Consider the following 26260-nt stretch of genomic DNA (forward strand, 5'->3'; position numbering starts at 1 on the left):
TCAAATAAGTTTCTAGTTACTTGCTCTTCCTCTTCTCCTTCTGGCACACTTGTGATTCAGATGTTGGAATGTTTAGGTTGTCCTGGAGGTTCGTAAGCCTCTCCTCATTTTTTGGAATTTTTGCTTCTTCATTCTGTTCTGGTTGAATGTTTATTTCTTCCTTCTGCTCCAAACCATTGATTTGATGATTCCTGATTTCCTTTCCATTACTGTTGGTTCCCTGTATATATTTTTATTTCACTTTGCATAGCCTTCACTTTTTCTTCTATTTTGCAATCATACTCAACCATTTCTGTGAGCATCCTGAATACCAGTGTTTCAAACTCTGCATCTGATAAGTTGGCTATCTCTTCATTGCTTAGTTCTTTTTTTGGAGCTTTGATCTATTGCTTTATTTGGCCATATATCTTCATCTTGGCACACACGTTACACTGTATGGGGCAGGGCCTTAGGTATTCGCTAGGGCTGGGCAACCCACATCACTGCATTGTGTTACTGTATGTGGGGGGAGGGTCAGAGAGGGAACAATGCTGCTTGCTTGGCTCTCAGTTGGCTTTCAGTCACTTTTCCTGTGAACCACTAGCAAATTTGGCCCTTCTTGTGCTTATTTCTGGGTGAGTAGTCTTGTGTACATTCTAGGACCCTGTGAGTCTCTCCAACAAACTCTCTTGTGAGGCTGGAAGTTTCTTCCACCACCTCAACCCCCATAGGTTTTTTCAGTCTGAAGTTTTGAGGCTTTAGTTTCCTGCACTAAAATCCTGGGTTGTGCAGTCTGTCTCTCTCTCCAGTTGTCCCTCCTTGTTTATCCACATGCAAATGTTAGTCCACCTGGTCTACCAGCTTCAGTCTCACCCACCGAGTTCTCTAGGTGCTGCCTTGTTGCACATCCTCTTTACCTCACTTATGGCGATGCCATCTCTTCCCCTCTTACCAGTCTGAATGAATGTTTTTTCTTTAACTCCTTGGTTGTTGGACTTCCATATAGTGTGATTTTCTAGCAGTTCTGGTTTTTTTTTTTTTTTTACTATCTTTGTTGTTCTTCTTTTGGTTGTGTGAGGAGGCAAAGTGTCACAAAGTTTTTGATGTCTTTAAAACAGAAGAGAAAGTGCATAGCTTTTCAAAGTTCTTATTTGGGGGCTGAGAGGCTGTGAGAAAAAATATTTGAGGAATTTTAATTTAGAGTGTTTTGAAAATATATTCTGAACAATGGATTTCTATTAATTTTATTTCATAGATTTTTTTCATTGAAATGTTTTATGTTTGTTTAAATTTACTTTTTCATTGTAAACCCTTAAGAACAATAATTACATTAGATAGGTACATTGATTTGGCTCAACCTCCAGCCTTGCTCAACTTACTGCTATCTAGACACTTGCTCAAAGCAAGCGTACCTCATATTACCATGATCACTAGATGAAGGAACACTCCCTGTAGGGAACCACATTAACATGTTTATTTTAAAGTCTAATATGTTCTTGTTCTTTGCTGCCCCCTTCAACTTTTTAATAAACTATGAAACAAAGAAAAGAAGGAAGAAGAGGGGAAGGAAGAAAGGAAGGAAAGAAGGTAGGTAGGAAGGAAGGAGGCAAAACTGGAGATTACTTGGCAATGAGGATGAGTGGGAAAGGAATATAATTAGTGAGTAATCCTTAGTTTTCTTTGTGAATTTATTTTTATGGCCATTCCAAGCCTCAAATATCAGTGGGGAGGGAAGAGTTGATAATAAATCAGTATCTTCATTATTAAGAGAATCCTTTCCTGATCAGAAAAAAAATAGTTGTCTCAGGAAAAACTTTTATGGGAATGAGTTTTCCATGAACATCTTTACACACTTTTCTGTTGGCTACAAGAGAGACAGCATTCAGGGGCTGGAAATGAAGAGCAACTTCTGCCAGCTGCATTTGTTGTGGGCAGAAGGAAAAGGATTTCTTTTAGCAGAGGAATTGCAGAGTATCGTGGTCCCTGGGATCAGTGGTCAATTAAAGCAACCAGGTATTTAATAAGGGGTATGTCTATGAACACAAAAATAAAAACAAAGGTTAATGATCAGAGCAAATTGTAAACCAGTTTCTGAGTCTCTAAGGATGTCGGTCAAGAAGATTTTTAAAAGGCTCAGCTTTTTGTGCTGGGATGAAGACAGGCAGTGACATTCAGATAGTTTCTCCTGGTCTGAAGTTTGAATGTCTCTGGTGATGTCATCACATTCTCAGGTAAATTCTGCATGGTTTACACAGCGTTAGTCACTGAGATTGTTTAAGCATAAGCTGCTGTGGCAATTTTTCTGAAGTTTAGGTCATGTAATTTCAGCAAAAATAGTTTTACTTCTCAGTAGTTCCAAGTCACATGGTGGGAGAAAAATGAAACAGTTCAGAGAGTAATAGTCAAATATTTTTTTAAAACTTGAAATATTCAGGATCTAGTTCAATTTATAGGTGAAAAATAAAAACTTAAGACAACTTCATTAGAATCCAATATCCACAAATTTACTGAAATGTGATTTCACTAAAAACTATAATTCACTTCCTGGCTAGTATAGCTCAGGGGTTGAATGTAGGCCTGCAAACCAAAGGGTCACTGGTTCAATTTCCAGTCAGGGCACATGCCTGGGTTGTGGGCCAGGTCCCCATTAGTGGGGCACAAGAGGCAACCACACATTTGATTCACTCTCTTTCTCCTTCCCTCCCTTTCTTTCTAAAAATTAAAAAAATAACTATAGTTCAGTAATTTCTCTCTAAAATCACCCTCTTTTTTTAAAAAATGAAGTCAAAAAAGTCTTTTTAAAAAAAAAGAAAGTCAAATTGAGACTATTTTACTGCATAAGTCTAGTTTCAATAAATTTGGCCTGATTATTTTCATAAACACAACAAGAATACTAATTGATTATGCAGGCTCTTTTAAACTCATTTTGCTGAAATTTCATAGGAAATCTCCAGATTTAACTTTAATTAGCCTCTAAGGCTAAGAAGTCAAACCACATAATTGCCACAAGACTTTGCAATACCTATAGATTGTGGTGGCTTCCTCAGGTTCTTGAAGCGTCTCTGAATGTGTTGAGGTTCTTCTTTTGCCAGCTCCCAAAGAAGAAACCTCCATTTCTTACCTGGAAATACTGTTGCTTAACATGTAATCCAGGTACCAGGCTGTTTTTACAAAGGGACTTGATCAGCCTCCAAAGTCAGTCTTAATTCTTTAAAGCTTTCTGGTGACACCCAGAGTTTGTGCATGTCTTTCAAACATGGCATTCCAGTCAAAGTCTTGTAAATAAAGCCAATTACCAATTGTGTCCTGTTATTAAACAAAGGAACCCCGGCCCCAGCGACCTGGGACTCCAAGGTGCCGCTTCTCCCACTTAAAGGGCCAGAACAGACCAAAAATGTCGCAGGGAGAACTCAAAGCCCCAGACATAAATCTAAGTGACGAAGAAATAGCAAAACTCTCAGATGCACAGTTTAAAACACTGGTCATCAGCTTCCTCATAGATCTGGTGGATTATAGCCACAAATTAGAGAAACATATGAAGGCTAAATTAAGGGAAATGAATGGAATTCCACAGGAAACCCATAGAGATGAAAAGGAAACTGGGACTCAAATCAATGGAGTGGACCAGAAGAAACCAAATAAGGGCCAAACAGAAAAGAGTCAAGGAGCAAGAATTCAAAGAAATGAGGAGAGTCTTAGGAACCTCCAGGACATCTTTAAACGCTCCAATATCCGAATTATAGGGGGTACCAGAAGGGGGAAAGACACAACCACCAGTGGAAAAACTATTTGAACAAATAATAAAAGAAAATTTCCCCAATCTGGCAAAGGAAATAGACTTCCAAGAAATCCAAGAAGCCCAGAGAGTACCAAAAAAGTTGGACTCAAGAAGAAACACACCAAGGCATATCATAATTACATTAGCCAAAATTAAAATGAAGGAGAGAATCCTGGAAGCAGCAAGAGCTAAGGGGACAATCACCTACAAAGGAGTCCCCATCAGGCTGTCAGCAGATTTCTCAAAAGAGACCTTACAGGCAAGAAGGGGCTGGAAAGAAATATTCCAAGTCATGAAATCTAAAGACCTACAACCAAGATTGCTCTACCCAGCAAAACTTTCATTTAGAACGGAAGGACAGATAAGGTGCTTCTCAGATAAGACCAAATTCAAGGAGTTCATCATCACCAAGCCCTTATTATATGAAATGTTAAAGGGACTTATCGAAGAATAAGAAGTTAAAGAAACATGAACAGTGAAAGGACAACAAACTCACAGTTATTAACAACCACACCTAAAACAAAAGCAAACTAAAAGGACAGCTAGATTCAGGAGTGGAAACATAGAAATGAAGATCTCAAGGAGGGTTAGCAACAGGGGAGGGGGGGGGGGGGATGGGGGGGGGAGGTAAAAAAAAACGTAAAAACAGAGAGAGGAGAAGATATGGGGGAGGAAGAGAGGGGAAGAAAAAGCCAGAGAGCAAAAAAAACAGAAGGGGTAGTGGTGGGGGGGGGGGGGGGGGGGGGGGGAGGAGAAGGAAAAAAAGAAAAAAAAAAAATAAAAATTAAAAAAAAAAAAAAAAAACCAGCGAAAAAAAAAAAAAAAAAAAAAAAAAAAAATATATAAAAAAAAAAGAACAGGTTGTTATTGAATTTATGCAAACAAACATATTTCTTTAAAAAGAATACTCATTAAGAGTTTTCAAAGTGTGAAGAGATCAAGTAAAAAGAAAAATATGTATCATCACTGCTTACAAAGCTATCATTTACCAAATTGCTCTAAGAACAACATGTTTTCTTATATTTGGGGAGAAAAAGCACAATTGAAAAGACCAGCAATATTTCAAATAAGTCATAAAATTATAATCATCCTCAGTTCACTCAGTCCCATATAATCAATTCTTGTTTATCCTGATCATTTGTCAGCATTTTATGAATCCAGTTATTCCTTACAGTTCTATAAATCTTCATCCAGTTTAAAGATGTAATCTTAAAATTTATTTTCAGAAACCTGTGTTTTAGAGTAAGTTAGTCCTCTCCATGTTTCTTTATAAAGATAAATACTTACAAAAGCATTGGAGTAAAACGGTGACTGTCAATGGCAAAATTTAACATGACACATGGTTATACATCTGATTATAATTCAATTAACAAATAAATTTGCTTTTCTGTAACAGTATATTAAGATAACAATTAGAACTACAAATGAAAATATATCAAAACTTTGTAGATTTGGAGTTTTTTAAAAGATTTTATTTATTTATCATTAGAGGGTAAGGGAAGGAGAGAGGGAGAGAAATATCAATGTATGGTTGCCTCTCAGGTGTCTCCTGCTGGGAACTGGCCCGCAACACAGGCATGTGCCCTGACTGGGTATCAAACCTCGATTCTTTGGTTTGAAGGCCCGTGCTCAATCCACTGAGCTACACCAGCCAGGGTGATTTAAAGATTTTTATGTAATCTCTAGAACATTCATTTTATTAATAACATTATTATTTACTTGACAAATCTTCCCATATAATTTTAGCATATCGAATTGGCTTAATTTATTTAAAAAATTTTTTTTAATAAAGAGAGAACAAATCTTTGATGTATTCCAGGGGCCCACTGGAATAACCCAAAGCCATTTTCAGGTTAAGAAAACATCTCCTACAATTTGAATCCTGGGAAGTTTGCCAAACATACTTTACCAAAAAGATCATGTATCATTATGAAACAATATTAAATTATCTATTCACCCAAAGTGACAATAAAAGGTATCGAACATAAATACAGGTTAGCAAAACTTTAATTCTTAGGATTGAGAAAATTGTTTTCTTAAGTAATGAACCAACTGATTGAGACAACACAAAAAAACTTAATAGAACATAAAAACTTAGTTTTCTATGTAAAACATTTTTTTATAATACCTGGAGCAGAATAATAATACAAAAAAGACACTTTGGCCCCTTGACTGAAAAAGAACCAAATTCTGATTCTATATTAGCTTACTTTTGATATTTATATTTATTTACTCAATTATATTTATTCCAATCTTATTCATATATAAAATTTTCTCTCAATATTTCTTTCAAAACCCTTTCACAACTTTCCACTGTCCTTTTACTTTGCCTCTTCCAAACTTATTCAGGAATAACCAATGTTAATAAAAATATTCTTTTAACTCTTTAAAAGTGTACCTTATATCCTCTAATACCAAAACATACTTTTTGTCCATTTTAATAAGAATTCTAAACTCAGAAATTTTAATTTCTGGTAACAACTAAAATGTAAACAATCAGCATTCTTCAAATTTGCAAATTTATAAATACATGCTATAATCTTTAGAATCATTAGCTCTTTCATGGGCAAATATATTCATGACTTCTTAAGACATATATATTTTTAAGAAAGTGCAACCCATCTTCATTATGAGATTCAAATTTATCTTTTAGTTTCTCTGTAATAACAAGCCAAAAATAAGTAAACTTAGAATAACCCAACAGTTAATGTTTCAGTATAGAATGTTATTTTGAAATATCTAGATATTCAATAATTTTTATCATTTAACTTAGTAAAGCTGTAAAATTTCAAGTTACCAAAAGAATTTGGTAAATTACATTTAAGCACATATATCATATAACATAATTATTACTGAAAAGTTTTATCGAAAACCTTTTATTTTATTTATGTTTACTCATTAATTCTTAACAATTCTATGCAATTTCAGATTATTACCCAGTCACTCTATTTTCTTCACAAATTTTGTAACAGAGATAACATAAACTTATTTTTGTAAATACAGGTAAAACAAAACATAGCATAGTTGATATTAGTAAATCTTAAAAAAACATGTCTATTTAATGAAATAAAACTTAAACTAGCTTTAATACCAAATATTTTCCCAGATCATACAATCTTAAAAAGCACTTGTGTTAGTTTCTATTTCCTAATTTATATAAATACTTAATTTTTGAGCCAATTAAATAGTATAAACTAGTAATATCATCAGGACAGAAAACATCATACTATGCATATATAAACATAGGCAAACATATTGTAAACAGATAAAAATAAACAGAATTACGAGTAATTATAGAGTAGTTTCAAAATTTTTTATTTCTCCTTGACAACTTTTTCAAAATTACTATTGGACTTTAAAAAATAAACTTCCAATTTTGTCAAATTTCTTATCAGTCATTAAATCCTTTAAAACTTGTTCAGATATACCAATTCTTAGAAACTTGTATCTCTATAAACATAATTTTTTTTCACTTTTTTGGGAAATCTCTAACTTTCCCCTCGGCCTTTTTTCCCATTAAATTTCTTGTTAATTAACTCAACTAGCATCTGTAAAACCCAGAAAACTAAATAGCAAATTTAAAAGTTTTAAGCCATGTTATATTTTGTTGTATTTGTTATTTTCTTTTTCTTCTGAAGTGCTGGGCAATTGTGTTTTCAATGTCCTAATTTGTTACAATATCTGCAAATATCTGAAGGTATTAGGAAAGGGTTTGAGTAGACTTTGATTTTTGTTCTAATTTCTGTCCTTCCATCTTAATGGAAAGACAGAAATTCCACCCTTAACTAGCCATTAACCAGCCATTAAGTGTGTCTTAATGGCTAGTTATTATATCAATGTGAGAGCTCTCTGAAATTTTTTAATTTAAAAATTTTTTCAATTGAAAACATCTATCATCCACTCAGAGACAGTAGAATTTTAACAGCAATCCAAATCAATAAGTATTTTATGTACTAACTAGGCAAGCAAAATGCTTTCATAAAGAGCATAAAGCAAAAGATATCCCTCACAGTCTATTCCCAGAGACAGTCTAAGAAAGATGGGAAGCCCTGTGTCTCAACAGCTGTCCTAAACACAGGGAATCATGTATTTTCCCCTCTTTGAACATAATAGAGTTTAAGATCCCCTAAACTTGGATCCACAGACTACCAGGCTGCCCACCAGATGCATATACATCATCCAGGAGGCAGAGAGAGCAGCTCTGGAAGGAATGGGATCAATATAAGGGTACTCAAACTAAGTTTTTACCAGAAGTGCATTTGCCCAAGAACAACATTCATAAATATTTTCTCTTGCCAACTTAAATTTAGAAGAGAGAAAAGAACTTACCATTTCCAAATTCCACCAAACCCTGCAGACAAATGATTAGATATGCTGACAGGGTGAAATGCTTACCACCTCTACCAGATGTGGGTAGATGTCCATGATCTCTCAACTGCAGCAGTCCAAGAAGTTAGCCATGTTTCAGCCAGTGACTTCTGTCAAGGCTCATTACACTGTTGGGGGTAAAAACATATTAATACATTTTCCCCTAGTTCTAAGTTCTTTTGGCTGGGCTACTCATCAAATTAACCAAAACAGATTAACAGAAGTTTTAATATATGCATATTGGGAATTCACATAAGCATGAACATTCCAAAGACAGTGAGGTATAAGACATTTTGGGCTATCATCAATAAATCAACAAACAAGTGCTGGTGAGGATGTGGAGAAAAGGGAACCCTTGTGCACTGTTGGTGGGAATGCAGACTGGTACAGCCACTGTGGAAAGCAGTATGGTATTTCCTCAGCACATTAAAAATGCAACTGTCTTATGACTCAGTGATTCTGTTGCTGGAGGAAATAGCATTCTTCCACATTATTGCAGTAAATGCATTTCAAGGACACACAGATAGAAAGATTTGAGGTGTTGCAGTAAGATTTATTGTGCAAAAACAAAGGACTGCCTTCAGTGCACCATGCCCGATGTCTCACCCATTGCCAGGTGGCTCAGCTCTGTATTGCTGTGGAAGAAGTACTGCCTCTGGGGCTGCAGGCCCACACTTGTCCCCACCAAGCCAGGACCCATACTTGCTGCATCTGAGGCTTCAGTAGTCTAGGTTAGTCTCTGTTCTTGTCCAGCCCATGGCCAGCAATATGCCTTGGTCGGCTTGGCTGCTATAGAGAGAGGAAGCATGCATGGGTACTGTCAGGACAGGCCTTTGTTAAGCTTTGATTATATTTCCATGGGCTAGGAAGAGAGCAGGCTTTCTTTCAAGCTATCCAATTTCTTTCCGGATCTTCCTGGGGCCTTCCCTTAACCAATCCTTTTCCTGGATCTTCTGGGGTTTCATGCCTTTATCCTATCTGAGCTTTTCCCAGGCTAGACTCCTCCCCTTTATGGTCACCATTTTGGCTCCTACTGTACATTCTCATAGTTTGTCATCTGGCTTCTATTATGCATGCCTCAGCAGAGGAATTTCCCCCTTGTTGTTTATCCATCTTCTTAGTAACCTGGGTGAAAGGACTGGTTGTTCCCTAAGGTGATTGGAAAGCCAGTCCTTTCTCCTTACTTGAAGGGATGGTGAGACATTAATCCCTTTGGTGAGGCAATGTGGCTATTCCCTGGAGTATCTGGGAGGCTGTTATTTCCTAGTTAATCAGGCTTAATGTCTGACATCATTTGCTCTCTTTCTTTGTAATAACTAACTACCTACTGTAACAAGTCCACTTCTGGGAATATATCTGAAGAAACATGAAACACTAATTTGAAAGAATACATACACCTACATGTTCATTGTAGTGTTATTTACAATAGCCAAGGTTTAAAAGTAGTACCAGTGTCCATCAGTAGATGAATGGATAAAAAAGCTGTGGTACACTTACATGATGGGATACTATTTAGTTGTTACATATATTTAAAAAAAAGAGAAATTTTTACCTCTTATAACAGCATGGGTAGACCTGGAGAGTATTGTGCTAAGTGAAATAAGCCAGTCAGACAAAAAAAAATACCATATGATTTCACTTATATGTATAATTTAATGAACAAATAAATTGACAGACAAAACAGAAACAGATTCATAGACACAGAGAACAGACTGACACCTGTTAGAGTGGAGGGGATTTGGGGGTTGGGAGAAAAAGGCGGAGGGATGAGGCAAAGGAAAAAAAACCTTATAGACACAGACCACGGTGTGGTGATTAGCAGAGGGGAAGAGGGATTGAGAAAGTAGAAGAGGATAAAGGAGGGATAAATGGTGATGGAAGGAGACTTTGGGTGGTGAACACACAAAACAGCATACAGATGATGTATTATGGAATCATATACTTGAAACCAATATAACTTCATTAACCAATGTCATCCAAACAAATTCTATAAAAATTAAAAAATAAAAAATTAAGTAAAACTACAAAAGAAGAAAGGTGCAGAACAGTACGTTTTTATTTATGTTATATATAACACATTTAAAAAAATTCAAAAGAAACTGGACAGTGGTTGTCTTCTGAAAGAAAACTGGACAAAAAAAAGACATTTTGGGCAAAGGAGAAAGAAACGGGGATGGTATGTTCGATTTCAGAAGTGAGACAAGGCGATTTACAGCCAGTTGAGGAAGAGAAGAACGTCCATGCTAGGCAAATCCATGCTTGGTGACTCAGGCATGGTGCAACACAGGAGGCATCTAGGTAACAGTTCTGCCTGAAGCCCTCTTATTTACCAGACCCTGAAGCAGGTTGCTCTCTGCCTGAATCTCCTAGGCAGGCAAGAGGGGAGGGTCAAAATTTCTTTCTGAGTCTTGTTTCTTAATAAACAGCTTTAAATCAATATCCCCCCAGGAAGCTTCAGGTGGCAAAACTTTGGTTCCCTTCAAGCCTTTCACACCAAAACTGCTGTACAGAAGCTAAGCATAAGCCCAGAAGGCTCCAGACTCTTTTTAAAAAGTCAGGAGCAAGTTAAATTTGTTTCCTCTTATCCTGGTAATAAACACCAGTCATATTTAACAGTGAAAATGGGGTTTAGCCAGCAAAAAAATTTAACTTACATCCAGGTATTTGTATTTATATGTCATGTTCTAAACGACTTCTACTTCAAAATTTATTGACCAAGGTTGATAAATTGTGTTTGTTAGATATTTATCCTGGTAACTTCATACAGTTTTATATTTCTATGTAAATACATATCCATACACACATACACTTTATGGGAAATATTTAACTTATGGCAGTTCCTTGTGATAAATGTTCTGTCCAGTAGTTCTAGGAAAACCCCAGATGGCTGGTTCACTTTATACAACCAAGCCTTCAAACACCATCGTTTATCAACCAAAATTGTAGGCACCGTGCCTAAGAATGGGCTGCCCTTGCCAACCCAAGCCTCAAGGTGAGGACCAAAGGCTGTCACTTCTAAACACTCAGAGGTAGTTGGTGAAATTTCTGAGACCTGAAATAAATGCCCACCTCTGAATCCACTCCCTTGGTCTTCCCTGATACTCATTTCTAGCCTGGAAGCCAGTATTTCTCATCCTGATTATTTAAATATGTGTCCTGTGGTAGGTGGGCTAAAGGAAACCTAAGAGAATCACATGGTCTCATGGAGTCACATCACAGGTTGGTCTATCAGAGAGTTAAATGGCCAGGGTGGGCACCCCTGAACTTTATCGGCAGTGGGGACACAGAGCGTTGCAGTCGTTAGACTCCGTTGCCTTAGGGAAAAGCCATCTCCTGCAAGGGGCTTTACTGTTTCCTACTCTGGGTGAGGGAGTTGTGAATGGAGATTCCATGTAGAGATTGGAAATCACTACCCCACATGCCCCAGAGGTACACACAGCAAAGTGGGTCTCTATTTGCTTGTTTTTCTTGGCCAAGTGGGAGGAGGAATGTTGGAGAGGTCAGGATATTTCCACAGCAAAGTAGGGCCCTGACTTAGGATGTTGCTCACGATCCCTTTCTGAGGGATGCCGCTGCAGATAAACTGGCTTGGGCACCGGTGTTCACAGCTGCATGAAGGATGTTGCAGGGACATAATGGCTGCTGTGTCTGCTGGAGTACAAACAGTCCCACACTGGCTTGGGCCTGAGAAACAATGGGGTGACAAACAGCTTCAGTACAATGCATTCATTTCCTGTAATAACACTGGGCTAAACAAGGCCCAGGAGGCAGATTCCACCTGACCAAGAGACACTCCAGTCATGCCGTCATTTTAGAGGCCTGCTTTTTGTTTAGAATGAAAGACACACATAAAAAGAAGAGAGATGGCAAGTGTTTGGTTTTTTTCCTTCCCTTACAGAGCAAGATATAATTAAAACTATTCTTTTGTTATGCCTGGATAAAATAGTGTGTTAAAAATACTAGAGAGGTGTTAGAAGCTATTTCAATTTTAAGTCTTTCTGACATTAAATGCTCATGATTCACTATCACTGCTAAAAATACTACAATGTGGCACCTGGGCTTCTCTGCTTCCTGGCAAGACAGCTGGCTCTAATGTGACCTCACCTCTCCACCCTGTCTGAGCTTCCATCCTCATGTAGGGAAAGCCCTTCTGGGAGTTGGTTTAATATAGCGCCATGATGATAATGATAATGATAGTCATAATGATAATGATGAGAGCTAACCCCTACTGACCACTTACTATGCAACAGGCCCAGTTCTAATTGCTTGAACCCTCATGAGAATGTTGTAAAGTGGGTACCATTATTAGTCTCATTTTATAGATGAGGAGACTGAGGCAGAGTTTAAGCAACTTACCCAAGCTCATGAAATGCTCAGGGCTTCCCATGAACCCACTTTGCTGGGCAGCATTCTACCTGTGCAGGTAACTGCCTCACCCAATATCAGTGATGAAACAGCATCACTAGGATCTTACATGAGAGAAGCATATTTTGAGTAAACATGGAGAGGGCTCCCAAGATGGTGAGTGATTTGAGGAGACACAAAAGAGAAACAGGAAAAAAGCTCATGTTGGTTTCTGTAGGGGATCCAGCATTCTTCTGTGTGAGTCTGAGAGGAGAAAGTATTTGGAGCTGCAGCCCCAACAAGACAGCTTACTTCCATGGTTGACAGTTAACTGGACACCAAGAAATTCTCTGTGAATCTTCTCAGAAAGCCAGGCACTGCCCACAGAGTGTTTCTGATTGTTCAGGTTGCAGGGAACATCATCAAGACAGAAATATATAGACATAGAGAAAGAGAACTTTAGAACTAAAAGAGAACTTTATTTATTTATTTATTTAGATCCTTACCTGAAGACACGGTTAATGATTTATGATAGAGGGGAAGGGCAGGAACAAGGGAAAGAGAAACATTGATGTGAGAAACATCAATTGGTTGCTTCTTGCATATGACCTGACTGCAGTCTGAACCTGCAACCCAGGCATGTGCCCTGACCAAGAATCAAACCTGTGACCTTTAGGTTTATGGGACGATGCTCCAACCAACTGAGCCACACCTGTCACAGTTGAAAGAGACTTTAGAGATCATTCAGCCACCTCTTTATTTTATTGTTGAGAGGCCGAGTGTCAGGGAGGTGTAGTGCCTTGGCTAATACCACTCAGGTGGCTTGAGACAGAGTCAAGAGGAAAACTGAGGTCTCATCTCTCTGCCTGTATAAAAGAGCACACCCAGTAAAAATGATTTGTTAAGAACTTAACTGAAAACTGAAAGCAGTACTAATGAATGTCTTGGCAGGGATGTGACAGGAAAGAAATAGAAGAGATGATTCCTCCCTTTTTCAAGTTTCCCTGGGGATACACAGGATTACATAAATTCAAGCTCCAATGGACTAACATGGCCACTTACCTAATGGATCCAGCACACAGAAGAACAGAGAGACATGACCAAGGGCTAATCAGGGTAGGGTGGGAGTAATCCAACAGGGTTTCTGAAAGTGTGCCCTGTTCTACATTGACGTAGATGAGAGGGATGTGCATGGGTAGAGAGAAAGTAAAATGCATTCTGTGGAAATACATACCACTTGTGCTAAAGGACAAAGGGGCAATGAGTGAGAGTCATGAACATGGGCAGAAAACTGGCGAGTCTGACTGGTCAGGACGGTATGTATCAACGAGTAATGAGAAATGATGTCATGGAGAGAAACCAACCTTAAAAACATTCCTGTCATATCTTGAGGCAGCTGGCTGTCTGACATTTGAGAATCTGAAGAATCTGCCCTGATTTGATAGCTAAGGAACAAAACCAGTTACAGGCAGAACAATGAGATTACTGGCCTTGTTTCCCAGCACACACTAACAACAATTCAGTGACCATAATGCTGTTACCAGGCTACATAAAAACCAGTCAAGGTTGGTGATGGGCTTCTTACCATGTTCCTGCTGGGCTCCACAGGTACCATGAGCAAGACATACTCAGAGTGTGTATTTTAGAGTGGTGTTCTGTCTTGACAGTTCCAGGAGAAAAATCAGCACTCCGCATGCCATTCAAACATAAGGAGGCCTAGAAATTCTCAGAAGCAGTAAATAATCAAAGTTTTATAGATGTTTCAACCAGTGAAGGAAGCCACTGGGGACCTGCTGCCCTGTCACCGACTCGAGAGAGAAACAGGCCTCCATGTGTTACTCCTTGTGCTCTGCTGAGACTCAGGCAGCCTTCCTATGCCTGACGCCACTTCTGGGCGGGCTCACCCTGCAAAGACCCAAGGCCATTCTGTGGTTATGGGACTGTTTTTATTGTGGACATTCCTGGCTACCACTTTGTAAGGCACAGACTTCAGCTGGGCCTCACCTGGAGCAGTCAGGCCAAGGGCTCCCGAGCCAAGGGAGGAACCCCTGAGAGGACAGCCTTGGGTAATCGTCCTCATCCGCTTTCTCCTTTGATCAGTCAGGGACCAGGCATTTCCCTCGAGCTGTAAACCAGAACTAAGGGGAAGGAGTAAGGTAGCTGGCGGGTAGGGGCGGTGTGTGTGTGGGGGAGAGAGGTTGGACAAGAACAGAGTTTGGGTTTCAATAAGGAAAATGTCTCTACTGAAGGACTAGACAGACTCCCTCCTGTTGAGAGGGGGCTGGTGGTGGGGAAAGGGGGTGTGTCTAGATTACAATAGGCCAGACTAGCACATCATTTTATTTTGAATAAACCAGTTCAATTAAAAAATATTTCTTAGGTACTTAGCATGTGTTTGAACCAATTAGTCTGGAGCACCTTATTGTTTTTCTTCTCCAAAACTGCATTTCTTACCAGAATCAGATACTTGAAGTGTAGAAACGGATATGTTTAGAAATTGGTATGTGCATTTATTTAGTCCTTTTATCCCTTATTGTCTTTCTTTACTTTTCCTTTAACCCATGTTTTTTCCCATGGAAAGCCAAGAAGCTTAGGTCAAAGCGCTGGCTCTGTGGTCTGCTGCGTGTCCACCAGCAAGGACACATGGAGGGAGAGGTGAGGATACGGTGAGAGTGAAGGTGTTGAAGGCAGTGGAGCAGCTGAGCCTCCTTCCTCCTTCCTCCTTCCTCCTCAATCCCCACGAGTGTTTGCAGATTCACAGTTTGGAGGTTATGTTAATCTGGATATTCCCAGTTCTGAAAACCAAAGCTTTCTAGGACCTGCATGGAGAATTTTGTATGGAGAACTCTTGGTCCTAAAGGGATTATGGCAAGAGTGGAGGGAGAAGGGGAAAAGGGACTTTATCAGAATAATGGCTTCTCCTCCAAAGGAGGAAAGCGTTATCAGGGCAGTTCAACTAGTCCCAGTTTAAAAGGAGATGAAGACAACAAGGAGGACTTGGGCCATCCACCCTGGGATACCCTGCCCCCAAATCTCTGTATCAGAACTGGTCAACTGAGTATCAGGCTAGGAGGGATCTGGTTACTACATGGCACGTTGTTTCCTGAAAAGTTCTGGACTAGAGTCGGAAGGCTCAGGAAAGGTGGGAGAGGTGTGCAGTGGAAGTCAGAGCTAGTCAGTGGATGATGAAGCAGTTTTGGCCCTACCGTTTATCTGCTGTCTGGCTTTGGTAAATAATTCAACTTTTCTGAGCCTCAGTTTACTCATCTACATAATGGGGAAAATGCAAAGCAGGCTCTGGAGGTAGATCAATTTAAATTTTTATCACTTTCTAGCAGTTTGACCCTGAGAAACTACTTTCAACCTTCCTAAGGCTGTTTCTTCTTATGTAAAATGGGGAAGAATAATTGTGATCTATATCAAAGAATTTAAGTATTAAATATGATAATATAAGTTAAGTGTTTGAGACAGTGTCTAGCACATGGTGCTCAATAAATATTAGCAATGTATATAATAGTATGGGCAGGAGGGTCAGAGAAATGCACTCAAAGCACCTAACATCCTTTCTGACACATAATGGGCCCTTAATAAATAAATATTAGATACCATGCAATTTTGAGCAACCAATATATAAATATTTGTTGAACAAATACCCAGAGGAAAAATGTGTCTTCTCATCTTTGACTCTCTGGCACTTAGTACTGGTATATGGGTCTGGCACAAATAACACCCCTTTTTTATTATAAACTCTTATTACAAAATCATAGGCATGTAATTCTGTAACATAACAATATCACACTCAAGCACACCATATGATATTTTAGGTGAAATGTTCAGTTTAAAACTATAAATTATTATACCCATATTATTATCCTGCCAACCACACTCAAGCAGGCCTTACTCTTGCCGGACCTTATATAGTAAGTGTATTAGTTTCATAGGTTGCTACAACAAATCACCACGGATTTAGTGACTTACAACAACACAAATTTATTATATTGCAGTTCTGGAACCAGAAGTCCAAAACAGCTTTTGCTAGGCTAAAATCAAGCTGCATTTTTTTTAGTGGAGAATTCCTTCTAGTCTAGTGGAGAGTCCACCTCCTTGCCCTTCCCAGTTCCGAGGCCTCCTGCATTTCCCAGGTGGTTCCCTCTTTTCTGTCTTCAGAGCAAGCAGTGGAGCAGCTTCAAGTTTCTCACCCTCTGATCCCCTCCTTCTGCCTTTGTATCTCCTTCTCTCATCCTGACTCCCTGCTTTTCCCAAATAAGGACCTTCATCATTACATTGAGTTTACCTGGACAATCCAAGAGAATCTCCCCACCTCAAAGCCTTAATGTAATCACAGCTGTGATGTCCCTTTTACCTCGTAAAGCACGGATATCCCTGGGAGACCATTGATCTGTTGACCACAGTAGGAATGCATGAACAGCCTGTTGTCTGCACGTCAGCATTTACTTCTAGAGCCTCTGTTCACAGTGTGACCTTGCCTGATCTGTCTCATATTGAGCAATTATGCCCTGGACCTTCTATGAATTCCAGGACGTTTGTTATTTCCAAATGCTAGCAGTTCTGTGGCCTTGCCTCAGAGAGGAGAGCAGCTCCTGATTGAGGTAGGCATCTCAGCCATCTTATTTTCGCAAATGATTATAGCATCTTGATGTTTACTATTGTCAATAGATCTACCTTTCCTTTATTAACTAATATTAATCATAGCTATTCTATGATAGGACTGATTGTCCTGGCCTTCTGTATGAGCAATGGAAGGCCTAGAGAGGACCCACTGGGGCCCCGAATTATAGCTCAATGTCATATATGTCAGAACTTCTTGCGTTCAGAGTTTTGGCTTCAGTATTTACTTCTTTGCCTCTGACTGGAAGAGTGGAACCTGTTACTTCTTAATTGTTGAAGTTATGGCTTAGAATCATGCTAAGATCAAAATTCTCTTTGTTCCCCTCACTGTTGGTGCACTTCCTTGAAGACTGCTGTCAAGAGCATGTTCACAAACTCATGGCCCTAAACTAGCGGAGACCCGGCCCCTCTGGTGGTTTCTTCCCAGTGTGAAAACAATTTTCCAAGTTGTTTTGGCTTTCTGATTAAAAACTGAAAGTTCTTTAAAAAAATTTTAACTATAGTCAGTTTAAAGATAGTTGCTAAGATAACTTTTACTTTAAAATAAAACAAGCCATCCGTTCAAGTTAGAACAGCACCACAATTATTTTAACCATAATTTTGACTAGTATAATTTCAACAACTAAGATTTTTGGACCCTCGTAACAAAATTAAGGTTCAGGCAGACATTACTTGGACATAGAAATATTTACTAATTTTTAAAAATTTTATTTATTTATCTTTAGAAGGGAAGGGAAGGAGAGAAGGAGAGAAATATCAATGTATGGTTGATTCTGGTGCATCCCCTGCTGGGAACTGGCCTGCAACCCAGGCATGTGCTCTGACTGGGAATCAAACCCTGATCTTTTGGTTTGCAGGCCCGTGCTCAATCCACTGAGCTACACGAGCCAGGGCTTTCACTAATTATTTTTAATGTGAGGTAGATGCAAGGATTGAGATGGAGCTGAAGGGAATGTTCCGAATTGAAGTACAAGAAAAAGGTCAGCACTAAGTATTTACATACAACCATGTATTTGTATATTATATATAACTGTATTGATTAATACTAAGTGCTAAGAATTTTACATATATCATTTCATTTAATTATCACAACAATACTAGGGGGTAAATATTTTCTGTATTTAACTGAGAAGTTAAGCTGCTTGTGCATCATTCACAGTCAGTAAGTAAGAAATCTGGACTCATACACGAACCTGCATATCTCCAAAGATTGTGCTTTTAACTCTGATTCTAGTGTTTTAGTCTGAGAGATGGAGGTACAGAGTTAGTTCAGCTCCCTCATTTTAAGTGTGAATTCCAGAGAGGTTAAATAATGTGTCACTAACATAGACAGTGAAAGGTGATTAAAACTATAGAGTAATTTCTAGTAAATCTGTTACCATTATATGAAGGAAACTTCTTTCTCTATTAGCTTTTAGACTTTAGGAAGCAAACTCACACTGTAAGGAAGATCTGGGTTGCTGGGGCTGGGAAGAAAATGCCTTGGTTTGAGTCAGATAGGCTGGAATGAGGTAGATGGGAGATTGTTCTGGAGCTGAAAGGATGACCTGCCCCCTATTAGTCACAACTGTCAAGCATAGCATTGAGCAGCAGTGGACTCTGGAGGCAGGGCACAAAGCCAGGAGCAGGCTGGGGATACTAAGAAGCCAAGGGGCCTGTCCTGTGGGGTGATCTCAGGTCTAGAAGCAAGGTGAGCAGACAGAGTCTCTGCAGGCCAAGGCCAGGTGGCCAGAAAACAGCTGATCAGTCAGGACCGACCTCAGCCCTGGAGGCACCAGCACCCAGCAGGACCAGTCTGGAGGTTGTCTGCATGTTGCTCCTGTCTGGGGGCCTGTACGTGCCTGCCTGGGGGTAGAGCTGGGTCATAGGTGTCAGTGCTCAAGGCCAGGTTAGACTTCTGCGAGCAAGCTTGGACCAGCCCTTCCAAATGTACTTTAGGAAGTATCACACTTGGAAGATAGCTGGTTTCTTTATTCCCAGTGACTCAAAAATCTATGCAATTAAAAAAATTATTTATCTATTTATAAAGTAAAGGGAAGACAGAGAGAACAAAAGGGAGAGAAACATTGATTTAAAATAGAAATATTGATCGGTTGCTTCTCATATATGCCCCAACCAAAGACCCAACCCGCAACCAGACATACACCCTGACTGGGAATCGAACCAGCAACCTTTTGCTTTGCAGAACAACACCCAAACAACTGAGCCACACTAGTCAGGGCGAGTCTGTGTAATTTTTAAAAACATGTCTCATTATATATCTAGCATTGAGTTGGTGGTCAAGATCATTGTTTGGTTTAAGTATAGAAAGTCATTCTCAAGATAGTCTCTTAATTAATAAAGGGCCAATATCTCAGATATTAAAGGCTTATATTAAATAGACAAGTATTGTTAAGGGACAATGCCTAGTTTATATTAAATAATAAATATTTGTTACACGAATGAGTGAAACTGCATACTATTAGGAACTTTCCTGGGAGGGCTACTCAAATCCCCCCAAACTAGGAACTAATCCATAGGTAAAATACTCAGTATATTTGGAAGGTGGAGAAACCATTGCCCTTCCTGCATAAATAAAATTTAGACTTATGAAAGACCCTGGCTGAGGGCAGCAAGTGGAGGGAGCATAGAAACACTTTGATGAAGGTCACTTTCAGCCTTCCTGCCTACAGACTGCAGTGCAGAACAAATATACTCAGCTGCCTAACGTCTGTTTGTACCAGCAGTAGGTTAGGAAGTGGACTAAATGTCAGATTATTACATGTTGCACGTGGGAGTATTCAAAATTGAGATTTCACTCATTTTTGACTCTCCCTTAAACACCCACACAACACAAACGGCTCACAGTGCACTGGCTGGGCACGAGAGACATGCAGAGCAACTGGGAGAATCCTGGAAGATGCTCTGGTGTCTGTCTGTACCGCGTACCATTATTCCCTTCTTTCCAAGTCCCTTTCTCTTTATCTAAAAACTAATCACGCGTCACATTTCACGAGAATTTACATTTCTCTAGGTGAGTGAGGGTGGGGGCTAATGGCAAGTCTCCAAACCTTTTAAAGAAATACAGAGCAGAATTCTTTCTAAATTTCAATTCTAAAAATCCTTCTGCCTGAAATCTGAGTACTTCTAAAACCCAGTCGGGTTTTGACAGGAAAAATTAGGTAACAACTTTGAAGCCAGTAAAGAAGAAATAGAGACATCTGTTATTTTTAAGGCACTTGGAGACAGAGGAAGATTTTTGTTCCTATCTCCCCACGATGGGAAATTTTAAAGTAAAATCAACTTTTCTAATTAAAAATCTTTCTGAGGAAATAATAACACATTTTTAATTTATTAATAATTGTGATAAAACCCATGACATACAATTTCCATCTTAACAATTTTTAAGTGTACATTTCAGTGGCATTTTTAAGTACATCAAGCACAACATCCATCCGCAGAACTCATTTCATGTCGCAAAACAGAAACTCTGTGCCCATTAAATAATCCCCCTTCACTGCTCTTCTAGCTACAGGCAACCGCCATTCTACTTTGTGTTTCTATGACTTTGCTACTCTAGGTACCTGATATAAATGGAATCACACAACATTTGCCTTTTCGTGACTGGTCTGTTTCCCTGAGCGCAATGTTCTCAAGACTGATCTGTGTTGTAGCATGTGACGGATTTTCCTTCTTTTTTAGGATGACTAATATTACCTCATTGTATGTAATAACATGTTTTGCTTATCTATCATTCATCCGTGGGCAATTTGGTTGCTTCCACCTCTCCCACCGCTATTGTGGATAGTGCTGAAGGAAACAGCAATTTCTCAACCTCAGGTAGGTACTGTGTTGCCCAGAGAAGAATGAGTGGATTTCAGGACTCGGTGAGGGTGGAAATGGGGGAGTGGAACTACTGGTGACTTTTGGAAACATCACCAACATTTGAAACTATGTCAAGACCTAAAACTATTTTGCTGTATCTCAAAGTTTCTCTTCAAAACAAAAATTTTAAACCAACTTTTTGTTCTTGGGCTCAAGGAACATACTTATTCTTTAGTGAAATATTCAGAAATAAAAATTGAAAGACAAAGTAGAAATATTATATTTATTAAAACTCTGCACACCACCAAATATTCAAATGAACCATCCATTTATTTGAAAGTTAGAATAGTTTCATGCAAAGAAAAGTATTAAATAGCGTTTTTTGAACAGCATCTTTTCGATAATCAATATTAATCTATATTGGATGTCAACATCTTTTTTTCTAAAAGTCATTTGATACTCTTAAGTATCTGGAGTCAATTATTATCTTGTTGTCTGCCCAGTTTGATCACAGTGCGTTTTTAAACTCCCGAAGTCCTTCTTTTTCCTCAGCAAAATGCAAATGCAAACAGATGGAGGGTAAATAGCTGGAGCTAATGTTGTGTTTTTTTCTGCTTGAGGAAACAGTAGTAGAAAAATTTCAAAGAATCTTATTTAAGTGAATGTAATTCCTGTTGGAGAGAACAAGACTATTTCCCCCATTCTCATTTCCAAGATAAAAGAAGACCAGACTAAAGCAGAAATATTTAAAAACCCAGGGACATATTTCAAGAACCTTCAGTAGTGTGACTATCAGGCATAGTTTATCTTTGTCTGAAGGACTGTGAGTCAGAAAGGATGTGAAAAACATCTGGGTAGGGAAAAATAGTATCTAGAGATACATTTTGCAACATCTGATCCTTATCTTCTTGTTAATGCTTATCAAAGAGACTAAAAAGATTTCATAATAAAAATTCCCTAAAAGAAATGCTACTCTGCATGTAAATTGTACATGGCTGATATTTTTGCTGTCTTCTAATTAATTCACAATTATTCCTCATTTTCCCTTTTCAAGGTTGGACCAACTCAGAAGATATTAATAAAAGAGATTTAGGAACCAATTATTATGAAGTTTATTATGCGAGATTAGACCAAATTCCAGCACATGACTGATGGTAATTACACATATTTAGGAAAAAAAATAAGATGCCTAAATTGGACTACATGAAGAAAGCAACTAAGAGAAAAATGGAAGTCTGCCAACTGCAGAAACATGTTGTCCAGAAAAATCATGGATTGTAAAGAACATCCTCTCTCCTTGTATAAGCTACCAGATGTTGTTGAACTGAATTTAAAATAGGGAAAAAAAAGCTGATGAGTCATAGGGTGCAACCACAATTAAGCAAAGTTTAGCAGCTCTCTTAATTAAACAACGTTGTGGTATGTGTAATAAACAGTGTTAAAAATGAGAAAATGTGGATTCCTTACTGAATGGAAACTTAAATATATGTATTTAAAATATGATTTAAGTCATGATGTTGAAAATGATGCCATTTGAACGGTACTGAAGACAGATGCCATTGAAGTGAACAGTGATTAAATACACAGTGTGTGAGTATAAAACTGCATTGGAGAATACGGTATGGAGGTTCCTAAAATAAAATGAAAACAGGATTGCCATATGACCCAGCAATTTCACTTCTGGGTATTTAAAGAAAATGAAGACACTAATTCAAAAAGGTATCTGCACCCCCCCATGTTCATTGCCACATTATTTACAAAAGCCAAGAGATGAAAACAACCTAAGTGGCCATTGATGGATGAATGGATAACAAAATGATGTGGTAAATATATACAATGGAATATTACTCAGCCATAAACAGAGTAAAATCTTACCATTTGTGACAAGAGAGTATTATGCTAAGTGAAATAAGTCAGACAGAGAAAGGTGAATACTGTATGATTTCATTTACATGTAGAATCTAAAAAACAGAACAAGTGAACAATCAAAACAATATAAAACTGATTCAGAGAACATATTTGTTGTTGCCTGAGGTCAGCGAGGTTTGGAGGGGTGAAATGGGTAAAGGGGGTCCAGAGGTACAAACTGCCAGTCATAAAATGGACATGTCCTGGGGATGTGATGTGCAGCATGGTGACTATAGATAACATCACTGCATTGCATATTTGAAAGCTGCTAGAGAGAGTAAATCTTGCAAGTTCTCATTGTAAGAAAAAGTAAATTTGTAACTTTGTATGGTGATAGATGGTAACTATACCTATTGAGATCTATACAAATGTTTAATTATTATATTGTTCACCTGTAACTAGTAAATGCTATATGTCAACAATACCTAAAAAAACCCCAAAACACCCTGCATTGGGGCCAATCAATTTAAACACGTCTTGGGAGACGTTTGGCTTTTGATAATCCTCAAGATTGTTTATCAAGTGTGTTGTGACATAGACAAATTCATCAGCATGTATATTTTAAACATGAGAGAGAAATGTCTTTTACTGGCTCATTTAGAAAATCTTAATAGGTTGATATGGTTGAAAGGACTTTGAGAGGTTTGCACCATCACTTCTATGACCCTCCATCCACTTCCTTCTACACCCCAAAAGCACATTTTTGAGAAATCTTTTTATAGTTTTTTAGCTATGTAGTGTAAGTCATTTTCTCAGGCTGTTGATGAATATTCTTCACCTGGCAGAAATGAAAAGCCTTGGTAAAATAAAGGTAAGACAATATTACATCAATGTTTTTTTCTGGTCAACCAACTCTGTCACTCAACATTAGATTAGATAAATCGGAATGAGCAGTTCTCATTGTAAAGCCCTATTGGTTGGTATTCAGTAATCTCTTGTTTTAAAAATGTTTATTAATTGGTTTGATTACTGCTTTTAAGTATAAGATTATATATATATATAACACAATAAATCCAGATTGTGTGTATATATATATCTGAACTAGGTTCAGTTCACCTAGTTGTATTTATTATGTTTTAAGGTGCTTTCATCCTGGTTGAGTTTCTTGACAAAATTATTATGCAATTTATTCTAATAAAAGTAGAAGTACTTTAAAAATTTCCTTATGAAGTTACATTTATGGAACACTTGGCAAGCAAAAACTAACTATATTTTTTATGTTTCACACCTAACCATCTTAATAAAAGTAAAGTGTGCAAACAGGTATTTCTATCTTTATAATCAAGGTGTGCTATTATCTGGTGTTCTTCTGTATGTTGTCTCACATTTTTCCTTGTGGCCAGGTAGTATTTGTAGTTTTTAAGAAGCTGTGTCAGCAGGCATGTTTTCAATGATGCATTGTGACCACTGAATAATCAACTCCTTCACTAATCTGATTAGTAGAAAAATATGCAGGGAACATAACCTTTCTGAGGCAGATTTCATCTTCAGTTTTCTGAATATGGCCACAGCAGTGTGTATCTCGTTCCACCTGATCTCCTCATGGTGTGATGCTGCTATTCTCCTGCTGAGCGGTGATCCCTCCCCTTGAACGCAGACAAACCTTTGTAACTGCCTTGACTAACAAAGCGGTGGGAGTGAGCCTGGCATATAAAAGGCAATGTGTCGACCTGCTTCTCTGTCTCTGTCTCTCTCTGCACTTGCTTTTGGAACCCAGCCACCATGTTGTGAGGAAGCCCAAACAAGGAGAGAACACACATAAAAATCCCAACTGACAGCCTCATCTAAGATTCCAGCTAACAGCTCGTATCAACCACTGGACAAGCCTCCAGAGCAGATCCTTGTAGGACTTTCTGTGATCATAGAAATTTCCTGTTTGTGCTGTCTAATGTGATAACTTACCACACATGAGTCTGAGGGACTAAATTTCAAGTTTTATTGAACTTTAGATAATTTAAATTTAAGAACTACATCTGGCTAATGGCTGTCACATTGGATAGTTTAGCCTCCCAGCCTTCGAGTCTTCCAGCTGAAGCAACACCACGGAGCAGAAACAGACCATTCCCACCGTGCCCTCCCTGTATTCCCAGCTCTTGTAAACCAGGAAAGATAATAAATAATACGGTTGGTTGAAGTCACTCAGTTTTAGGGTTAGTGTGACACAGCAATCCATAACAAATACACACTTTGTATAGTTTTTTCCCCCACGTTTGTTTTTATGTTCTCTACAGCAAATAAAAATGCACAGATCTCTTCCATCTTTTAGAAGCCCTCTGGCAATGGTTACATGCCTCTTCTTTTTACAGCCAGCTTTCGAATGAGTTGTCTACACTTACCATCTTTACTCACAGCTTCTTCATTAGTCAACACCCACTAGGCTCTGGAAACAAATGAGGTCACGGTGACATTAGTTCAAGCTTGTTTCTCCCTCTTGGAAAATGCAGGACTTCAGTACCCCACCCTGCATTTATGCTCTTCCCTACTTACTTCTGAGAGAACCCCACTTTGGCACAAAAAATCAACCTCGTTCTGGCCGACAAATTACAAAAAACAAAAACCAACCAACCAGACAAAACAAAACAATTTTTTAGTGGATTAGACAAAGATACCCCTTTTAGAAAAAGCCACTTCTTCTAGAGGGCTGATACAGTCCTCAGCCAGGGTTCATGGCTTCACAAGTAGAGCGTGGGCAGGGTGTCAGCACCTTGGTGCTTCCCTCAGCCAGGTGTCCTTGTGCAGAGCGCCAACAGCACAGGCAGTACAACCATATGCAGTAGCTGTGCTTCTGGGATGCTCAGAGACTTCTCACTTAAATCCATTAACTTTCCTCTCACGGGCAGTTCTAGTCTCCTTGTGGATGCCTCTGGCCCATGAAACCTTTGGAGGGTGGTATCTTGTTAAGTATCTTGGATGTTGATACACTTTCCAGCCCAGAGTGCCCTCCAAACTGCAAAATCCTTGGGATCCCGGAATGGAGCTGTTTTCTCACTGCTTCCTGCACCAGAGCTGTGCCATGATCCTCAATGAAACATGGAGAATGACCTGTCTGCCCCACCGTGTGGCACAGAGGCTACCATGAAAACAGCTCATTCAGCTGGCATCCTGGTCTACTTCTTTTCATAGGATTCAGCATCAATAAGAGGATCTGGGCCGGGAAACAGTGCATCCCTCTCCATGTACACCCTCTTTCCTCTCTGCACAACTCCTAGCATAAATGTGCAAACAACTTCCTTTTCACTATCATCCCTTTTCCCTTCGTAAAAGTAGCCTGCCTCCAGCCTTCAAACAGCATCTGGGGAATCCCGAAGTAACTTTAGCAAAATAAGTAAACCCCCCCAGTGCTATTTTTGTTCAAATTTACCAGACATCTGGGTGGAGAATGTGCTTTAGGGCTTCAATATGCCAGAACATACTGCCTCTATCTCCTAAGTGAGGAAATATTTGCATGAC

The 26260-nt window shown here is 38.7% G+C and overlaps 1 long non-coding RNA gene across 1 annotated transcript; it reads left to right on the forward strand.

Moving 5' to 3' along the window:
• Nucleotides 1-17014: 17014 nt before the first annotated feature.
• LOC119034694 (uncharacterized) lies at nucleotides 17015-22888 on the forward strand. The gene is made up of 3 exons (XR_005079609.2): nucleotides 17015-17079; nucleotides 20780-20917; nucleotides 21957-22888. It is a non-coding gene; the product is annotated as an uncharacterized LOC119034694 (long non-coding RNA).
• The last annotated feature ends 3372 nt before the right edge of the window (nucleotides 22889-26260 follow it).

This window comes from Artibeus jamaicensis, unplaced genomic scaffold (assembly GCF_021234435.1).
Source record: "Artibeus jamaicensis isolate MK-2021 breed Jamaican fruit bat unplaced genomic scaffold, CSHL_Jam_final contig_867, whole genome shotgun sequence".
Classification (NCBI taxonomy): Eukaryota; Metazoa; Chordata; class Mammalia; order Chiroptera; family Phyllostomidae; genus Artibeus; species Artibeus jamaicensis.